This window comes from Hibiscus syriacus, unplaced genomic scaffold, assembly GCF_006381635.1.
Source record: "Hibiscus syriacus cultivar Baekdansim isolate YM2019G1 unplaced genomic scaffold, ASM638163v2 tig00110799_pilon, whole genome shotgun sequence".
NCBI classification, from domain to species: domain Eukaryota; kingdom Viridiplantae; phylum Streptophyta; class Magnoliopsida; order Malvales; family Malvaceae; genus Hibiscus; species Hibiscus syriacus.
The window spans coordinates 182,652-192,894 of record NW_024062868.1 but is presented as its reverse complement, the minus strand read 5'-3'; positions in this window follow the sequence as shown (position 1 = coordinate 192,894).

The following is a 10,243-nucleotide window of genomic DNA, read 5'->3' as shown; positions in this document are numbered from 1 at the left end:
TAATTTTTTACCCATATTGATTTATTTATTATTATTATTATTATTATTATAATTACTATAAATATTATTATTATTATTATTATAAATATTATTATTATTATTATTAAATATATATATATATATATACATAAATAATATTAAAAAATTACAAGCCCAGTCAACCGGCCCAAACCAAACTGAAACCCAAAACATTTAGGGTTTCAGTTAGGGTTTCCTAACCCTAATCCATAGCTGCCTCTGCCTCCAGCCGCCTCTGCCTCCAGCCGCCTCTGCCTCCACCGCTGCCACGTCCCAACCGAAGGCTCCAGAAGCTCCAACGCCAGCCGTCCACGCCATGGCTAAGGGGTGAGTCACCACTGGTAGTCCGGTGACTCACCGAAGGGCAATCTATTACCCGGTCCGATGACCACTCCGGTGATGGCTATAAAGCCATCACCCCATCTGCAAGAAAGAACAGAGGAACAACAGAAGGAAAAAAAAACCACAATAGAGACAGAGAGACAGAAAACAGAGAGCAAACGTCCCACAACCAGAAAAAAAAAACCAAAACAGAGACAAAAAGAAAGGAAAGAAGCTTACCGAGGAAGCCACCGGAATCTTCAAACTGCACCAAAACCTTCGAAAATACCGAAGGTATTTCTTTAGATTTGCTCCGATTGGGAGCTATTTAGGAGAAAATAACACCGGAACCGTCCTTAGGACGGTCCGATCTACCCAATAGTATAAAAATAAAATTTTCCGGCCACCGGATGCGGTGGCCGGCGGTGACGGTCACGGCGGCAAACGGTTGCCGTCCGGTGACCGGCTTCCCTCCGATGAGGGAAGCTAGAGAGAGGCTAGAGAGAATTCTGGCTCTCTCTTTGCTTGAGAGAAAAAAAAATGAAATGAAGGCTGGCCCGAAGGGCCAGCCGTTTTGGACCTTATATAGTCCTTCCCGAACGACGTCGTTTCGGGAAGGACTATGCGTGTAATTAAATAATAGTTAAACCCCGTCCGAAGCCATTCCAACTTGTAAACTTTACATTCTAGTCACTAAATCGAGTTTATAATACTTTTAATTCAGATCTTTAATTTTAATTTCATTTATTTTAGTCCTTTATATTAAAATAATATATTTAGGATAAATAACAGAATTAATCCCTTAATTTTAATAAATAATATTTTAATCCCTAGTTTATATTTTTAATTTATTTTATTCTAATATCCGAATTTTAGATAATTTTATTTTAGTTTAAATAAATAAAATAAAGAAATAGCATGTTTAATCCCTATAATTTTGATTAATTATGAATTAGTTTTTTAATTTTAATTTTACTATAATTTAGTCATTTATTTTAAATGTTTTCATTTATTTTACTACTTTTAAATATATCGTTCTAGTTGTATTTTTATTGTTTTAATTTTACTTGTTTATATTTTTAAATATTTTTATATATTCATAAATATATATATATTAAATAATAATTAATTTTTTAAATAAATTATTTTAATATTTATTTTTCAATATCGAAGAAAAGGACAGTCTTAATACAACTGGATGTCCTATTCTGGTATTTTAAAATTTAATAATTAATTTTTTTTATTTAATTTAAATTAACATTTATCAATATCAAAGAGAAGAGATGTCTTAAGGTACCTAGAAGTCCTTTTCCGATATTTTTAAATATTTTTTTTTATAATTTTGAAATAATAGGATTATAAATTAAATATATTTTGAAAATTTTAATATTTTAATAATAAAGACAATTTATAATTAAAAAGTACCAATTTTGGGAGTTGTAGGGGTGCTAATCCTTCCCTAAACGTAACCAACCACGAATCCCTTTTTTATTATTAAAAAGAAAGAATTTTTAGTTATAAACGCAGATCAGTTCATTTTTAATTGATGTTTTCTTAAAACTCTTTTAAAAAAATAATTTTTAGGTATTCGACCTACCTGACCCAAAAGGCCGATGGCGACTCCCAAATTATTTTCAAAACCATTTATTAACATAAATTTTCCCGCCAAATTTAAAATTTTCGTGCCCGGGCGAAAACCGGTTACGACAGCTTGGCGACTCCGCTGGGGACTGGTTAAACTTTTAAAAATCAATTATAAATTGTCTCTATTAATTAAAAATTAAAAATTCATATATTTAATTTTTAATTCTTTCTTTTCAAAATTTTTATATTTACTTATTATTTTCATAATATTTATATGTTTTATTTTATTTGCAAGTATTTTATTTCATTATTTATTTTTCTGTCAAAGGTTTGAACATTTCTCCTCACACACAACACTTGCATCGCATAACATAAAGCTCTATAATTGAGTTGTCCTTTTTAAGTGGGAGTGAAAGCGACGTCTTCGTGAGAATTTATTCTCTGTGTCAGACCTAGCAAGTAACTTTCGGGGTTCATAGACTCTATGTTTTCGTGAGAATTTATTCTCCGTGTCAGGCATAGAGAAATGTATCCCCTCGAATTGAACTCGATCCATTTTAGTCTGTGATGGACTAGGATTGAGGGTTAGCAACCCAAGGGGGCACTAACAAGGACAATTCGGGTACCTTTATTCTTAGATCTGAAATCCTGCATATAAAAAACCTTAGAAACTCTTCCGATCCGAAGTCATGCCGAAATTTTGTCTAAAATAGGTGTACACACAGGAGAAATGAATTCTAACTTTCTAGTTTATTTATTTTCTTTACTGATTAAATTACATGTATATTTAAATTATTTAAATTTAGAAAAGCATGTTTAAATAAAAATTTAGGTAAATGTTATTATTAATTTTCTTTATTATGTAAACTAATTCATTTCTTTTTGTGTGTTCTTTATTTTTCTGTTTGCATAGCATCATACAGGATAAAAGACATTGATCCTTGTGTTAATTGTCTCATTGGAAAGCCTTCATCTATGGATAAAAAGTGTTCAAATCAAGTAATTCTAAACTCAGAAGTAAGACAGTGGGCTGAGGACTTACAAAGACAAGAAGGAGACAGTCTGCAGGATGATTATGTATCTGACTTGGCCAGTTATGCTCCAGTTTCACTAAAAAGAAATGATATGCAAGATTTGCGAAGCATTTGGGGAAAGTTGGGATTCAAACCAAAAATTGCAGTTTTATCAGATTTACGGAGACATCCCATATTTGCTCTATGTCGAAGTTGATGATGAATTACTCAGAGCCCTAATTCAATTCTGGAATCCATGGTACAATTGCTTCACTCTCAATAAAGAGGACTTGGTCCCTACTATTGAAGAATACACAACTTTGCTACATATCGAAGGGGCTTTGGAGAATCGAATCTATTCAAAGTCAATTAAAACTCAACCCTTTCGAGTTAAATTAGCAAAGATTGCCGGGGTACGAGAAGAATGGGTAGCATCCCGTACAAAACAAAAAGGCGAAAGCGAAGGCATTGCTTGGACCAACATTAAAGAACTTATTCAGAGTCATCCAGATATTAAAGTACGATTCGATTTATTTGCTCTGGGTATGTATGGTATGGTCATCTTCCCAAAAGTATTGGGATATGTTGAAGCTGCAGTGGTAGATTTGTTTGAACAGCTACCGAAAAAGATTAATCCTGCTTCTGCAATTCTAGCAGAGACCTTCAAATCGTTAAATGCTTGTAGAAAGTTAGGAGGTGGACGATTTTCAGGGTGTACCCAGTTGTTATATGTTTGGATCCGTAGTCATTTCTGGAGGACAGAAAAAGTTTCATACCGACGCTTTAATACGGATTACTCACCATTAAAAGAATTTCTGGAGCAGGAATGGCCGAAAGAAATTAAGAAAGATATGTTGATTAATGCCTTTCGAAATCTGCAAAGCAATGACGTTGTTTGGCGAGCCCCGTGGCAAATCCAAAGGGAATTCTTTTACAGATGTGGTGATTACAATTGGATAATGCTGCTCGGATTATGGGGAGGAATTGGATATGCACCACTTCTGGTTATAAGACAGTATGAAGGTCGCCAATTTGTACCTGTCACTGCTGGATTACAGTCATCTGAGTTCGCATTCCATAGCAAAAATTATAAAAGAAGTATCATGGAAGCCGTTACAGCTTGGAAAACAACTTTTTGTATCCGAGCTAAAGCAGCAAAAGAAATGCTAACTCCTGATTATGAAGAATGGAGATCTGCCATGAAAAATGAAAATATTCCTCTACCAGATCAAAAAGAGGATATCTCTATGGAAGATCGCATTAAGGTGGTTCCATCAGAGATTGAAATACTGAGAGCTGAGTTTAAAGCAGAAAGAGAAGGCTGGTCGAAAGAATTAGAGCAAATGAGACAAGATAAAGCTATGTTGGGGGTTGACATTGACTTTCATTCATCACAATGTGCAATGTTGAGAAAAGATAAAGAAAAAGTTGATGATGAATTCAGAGCATTACAGAAAAATTACCAGGAGTTATATAAATCCCGGAAAGCATCAAGACCAAGCCAATCAACGGTACAGATGACTAGAGAGTTGAACATCGAGAAAAGTCGAGTTGAAGATCTGAAAGGAAAGAATAGCCGTCTACTCAAAAGCCTTGAGAAAGGAAAGCAAAAAATGGAAGATTTTGAGGTCGACAGAAGAGAGCGAATTATAAAACACAAGGCTGAACACCGCGAGATCATGAATGAAATGCAAAGAGAAAGAGATCGAGCCAAAGATTTAGAAGAAATGAAGAATGACATCTTTAATAAATTTGAAGGTGAGAAAAATATCATGTTCAAGGGATTTGAATCTGAAATGAACCAGTTGATTGCTGAACTTGAAGTCAGAGGCCAAAAGATGGAAGAATCCAATGTTGAAAAAGAAAAATGGGAGCTGGAAAGAAAAAATTTCAACACCAGACTTGAGGTAGAGCAGGAAGTGGCTAGAAATTGGATGCAAAGATGCAGAAACAAGGATGTTCAAATCCAGAAGCTTAATCAAAGAACGCAAGAAGCACGAACAAAACTTGAAGAAGATCTGGATCAGTCTAGAAATAAAAACTCAGAGTTTAATGCTTACATTTTGCAACTTGAAGAATCATTGTTTCAAGAAAAGGTTCGTCTAGGACCTAATGATCTCAAAGAAAGTAATGAGGAAAGTGCTTCACTGCGAAGACGCATTAGAGATCTTGAAAAAATTCTGCACAATTGTCAAGTCAGAATCACTGAGTTAGAGCAAACTCTTGAAGGAACGAATGAACAATGGCAAAAATCAACTGATTTCTATGTTGAAAGAAGTGAAGAAAGAAGTAATATGGTGTTCGAGGCCATGGTACAAATGAGCGAAGTTGCTAGATATGTTGGGGAACTAGCTGTTGAAGCCAAAATAATTGAGCATCACGTTGATCCAGTTTCTAAGTGCGGAAAGAATGTGTCATGGTTAATGAAAGAAATTATAGAGCTTAATAGGAAAGCTATGCCTTATCTGTAGTTATGAATTAGTATAAAGAAACTTTTTGTATGCCGATGAAAGTTGTTCTATGACAGTTAACTTTTTGGGATCAATACCTTTTTGCATACATACATTTTGCATACATTCATCATTCATTTCATAATTTTCTTTATGAATAATTTTATTATTTTATTTATTAAGATAAAATTCATTAATTAAAATTTGAGAAAAAATAATAATATTAAAAGATTTTTCAATCGCAATTATTCTGGCCAAAAGAGAAATACAACATCACTACGGTACTAGACAAGCTACTAAGAGAATTATGGAGGATAAAATACAACGTATTGAGGAACATCATAATAAAGAACAAGCAGAAAATGAAGCTGGAGAAAATTGAAGCCAATATTGCAAATTCACAAGACAGCATGATGCAGAAAATAGAGGACATGTTTAAAAGGCAGGCTATCATTGGAAAAATACATGAAAATCATGTATCTTTAGACCAAGAACCCATATATCCTCTAGGTTTTCCACCAGAACCAATTTATCACTCTGGTGCTACACCTATACAAATCAATGATCGTACATCTGCATTACAAGAAGCCAAATCACATGAAAATCAACAAGTGTATCCTGCATCTTCAAGCAAAAATCCGCTTATATCAGATGTGAAAATAGGGGATCTTAATACTGAGCATTTAATCCCAGATTTGAATGAGCTGAATGAGAAACAAAAAGTAAATGAAGAATTGACCAGACAGATCAAGAGCTTAGAAGAACGAATGAAATCTGTGGAAATAACTGAATCATTCTATGGGTTTGACGCTAGTGAGTTGAGTTTGGTTCCAGACTTAATCCTCCCTATCAAGTTCAAAGCTCCCGAATTTGATAAATATGACGGTACTACATGCCCTTCATCCCACATTACTATGTTTTGTCGAAGAATGGCAGGATATGTGAAGGACGAGAAATTGTTAATTCACTGTTTTCAGGATAGTTTGACAGGACCGGCTTTAAAATGGTATACTCAATTGACCAAAGCCAACATTAGATCCTGGAAAGATCTGGCTAAAGCATTCTTAGAGCAGTATCGCCACGTAACAGACATGGTTCCTGATAGATGGACTCTCCAAAATTTGGAGAAAAAGAATAATGAAACATTCAGACAGTATGCCCAGAGATGGCGTGACACGACAGCCCAAGTTCAACCACCTTTGTCAGAAAAAGAGGCCACAGTAATATTTGTTCATACCTTGAAGGCTCCTTATTTAAATCATCTAATGGGGAATGCAACCAGAAATTTTACAGATTTGGTCATTTCTGGAGAACTCATTGAAAATGTCTTGAAAAGTGGCAAAATTGAATCAAATGAAGGGTCTAGTTCCAAAATACCTACGTACCGAAAAAAGGAGAATGAAGTCAACAATGCAAATTCTTACAGCAAGGATTCATCGAAAAGTGTTACAATAACCCAGCCAAGGGTTAAGAAAGAGGAAACAAACACTAATCGAGCAGATTCCAGAGGATCTCGAAAGGAAAATGAAAGGTTATCTTTTACACCTTTACCAGTACCATATGCTGAGATCTATGATTCACTGTTAAAAGCAGATGTCATACGGCCTTATCCTTTGGTTCCCATGCAACCACCATTCCCTCCTTGGTATGATACAAAGGCACACTGTGTTTATCATGAAGGAATCACGGGTCATTCTATTGAAAACTGTTTGGCATTCAAAAGGGTGGTTCAAAATTTGATCAACACTGGGAAGTTGGAATTCAATACACCATCTGCATCAAATCATCCATTGCCAAATCATGGAGATAAAAACGTGAATGCAATTCAGGAAGAGAACAGAAAGAAAGCAAAAACTGACATTTCTGAAATTAAATCTCCGTTTGTTTGGGTATTCCAACAACTCTCTTTAGCCGGTATAATTCCACAACAATTCAGGCCAAAGCAGAATGAAGGCAAGAATTATTGTGAATATCATCATGAGAAAGGGCATAAAATTCAACTATGTCATGGATTTAGGGATTTAGTGCAAAAATTGATGAACAACAGAGAAATAGAATTCTTTGAAGAAGAACCAGGGAAAAAAGAAGATGATATTTGCTCATCAGATGATTCTAAACCTAGTCAAAGAACAAATGATCCTGTGATCATTAATGTGAAATCATCTACGGTGATTCCTGCACCAATAAAGCCGAAAGTAGTTATCACCACTCCTCTACCATTTCCATACAAAGATACCCGCAGGATACCTTGGAATTATACTACCAATGTTTCAATGGTAGGAGGATCTGTTTCTCTAGAAAAAACAGAAGAGAAAATACAGAGTTTGGGTACAACATCGACGTCTGAAGCAATAAGCGAAGTCGGTTTCTTTACAAGAAGTGGGAGATGTTACTCTCCCGAAACATCCAATGCTTCAGAACAAGTGAAAGAAAAAGGAAAAGCCATGGCAATACCTCAGAAGGTATTTGATGATGAATCCCCTCCAGCATTCAATGAGCCTGTGACAGAAAAACAAGCTCAAGAATTTTTGAAATTCTTAAAACATAGTGAGTATAGTGTGGTTGAACAACTACACAAACAACAAGCGAGAATTTCTATTCTTGATCTATTGATGAATTCAGAAGCACATAGAAATGCTTTGATGAAAATTCTCAATCAAACATTTATCCCTGAAGATATATCCCTCAATAAACTTGACAGAATTGTGGGACATATAGCCGCTGACAATTACATAACGTTCACGGATGATGAAATACCAGAAGGTGGAATGGGGTCAGTAAAAGCTTTGAACATCACGACACATTGTCATGGTCATGTGTTGCCAGGAGTATTGATTGACAATGGATCCGCTCTCAACTTGATGCCTCTAGTCACACTTCAAAGAATGCTTGTGGATCAATCACACATGAAGAGTTATCAGAATGTAGTGCGAGCATTTGATGGTACTCAAAAAGAGGTGCTTGGGAAAATGGAAATACCGTTGTTAATTGGACCAGTCGTGTACAATATTGACTTTGTGGTGATGGACATCCACCCTACATATAATTGTTTATTAGGGAGGCCATGGATTCATTCAGCAGGAGCCGTTCCTTCTTCATTACATCAGAAATTGAAATTTGTTGTTGATGGACAAATATGCGTCAGAGCTGAAGAAGAAATCATTGCGTCTGTAACAAGCGATGTTCCATATATTGAAACCAATGATGATGCACTTGAATGCTCTTTCCGAGCTCTTGAATTTGTTAATACAACCTTTATTGTAGAAGGAAGCAAAATTCCATATCCCGAATTATCTGATTGCACCAAGATGACGGTACGACAAACTTTAGGCATCGGAGCTAAAGCTGGGAAAGGGTTAGGAAAGAATCTTCAAGGGATTTCAGTTCCTGTCAATATACAGATGAAGAAAGATCGTTTTGGGCTTGGATTTAAGCCCAATTTTCAGCAAAAGAGCAAAGAGATAAAAAGAAGATGTGAAGACAGAAAGGCAAGGTTGAAAGGGAAAGAAATTCTTTGGGAACACATGTTTTTCCCACAGTTGAAAACCACATTCAGATCAGGGGGAACAATTAATGTAGAACAGCAGCTTGTTGAAGTCTTTAAAGAAGAAAAGTTGACGAAAGATCAAGACATAGTTGAAGAAGCTATGAATGGATTATTTATCAACATGATCATGAAGGACAACAAGACTGGCAAATACTTGGATAGGATTCGCCCATGTTTTCCTGGAGAAACACTCAACAATTGGACCACTGAAGATCTTCCTATAGTTTTTAATACTAACGCAGAGTAATATTCAGAACTAATCTTTATGTTTAGCTCAAAAATATAAAAACTTTTTGTTATCTTGTAAAAGAAATTATGTTAAATATAAGAAATTTTCTTTAAAATTTTCAGATGGCAATCATTCTTTACATTTTCTTACATTTTTACATTTATTTATTTCATAAATTTACTATATTCTTTTGGAAATATGTCCGACTTAAATTTGCAGGTGTCACCATGTTAATAACATGTTTATTCCTAAATTTAATCAAGAGATAAATTTAGAGCAACCCATATGTCTGGAAGAAATCAATGGGTGTGAGGATGAACTGGAATGTGATGTTCCTACTGAACTATTAAGATTGGTAGAAAAAGAAGACAAACAAATTCTACCCCACAAAGAAGAGATTGAGACTGTGAATTTGGGAACAGATGAAGAAATAAAAGAGGTGAAAATTGGTACTACTCTGACAATCCAGATAAAACAAGAATTGATAAATCTCCTTCAAGAGTTCAAAGATATCTTTACCTGGTCTTATCAAGATATGCCTGGTTTAAGCACAGATATAGTGATACACAAGCTTCCAATCAATCCAGAATATAAACCGGTCCAACAAAAGCTCAGACGAATGAGGCCAGAAATGTTATTGCAGATCAAAGAGGAAGTGATGAAACAGATCAATGCAGGTTTCCTACAGGCAGCTAAATACCCAGAATGGGTAGCCAATATTGTTCCCGTACCAAAGAAAAATGGGAAAGTTCGAATGAGTGTGGATTACAGAGATCTCAACAAAGCTAGTCCAAAAGATAGCTTTCCATTACCCCACATAGACACATTGGTAGACAATACTGCCGGACACGCATGGTTTTCATTCATGGATGGTTTTTCAGGATATAATCAGATAAAAATGGATCCTGAAGATATGGAAAAAACAACATTTGTAACCATGTGGGGCACATTCTGTTATAAAGTGATGTCATTTGGATTGAAAAATGCAGGGGCAACATATCAAAGAGCCATGGTAACTTTGTTTCATGACATGATGCACAAAGAGATTGAAGTATACGTGGATGACATGATTGCCAAATCC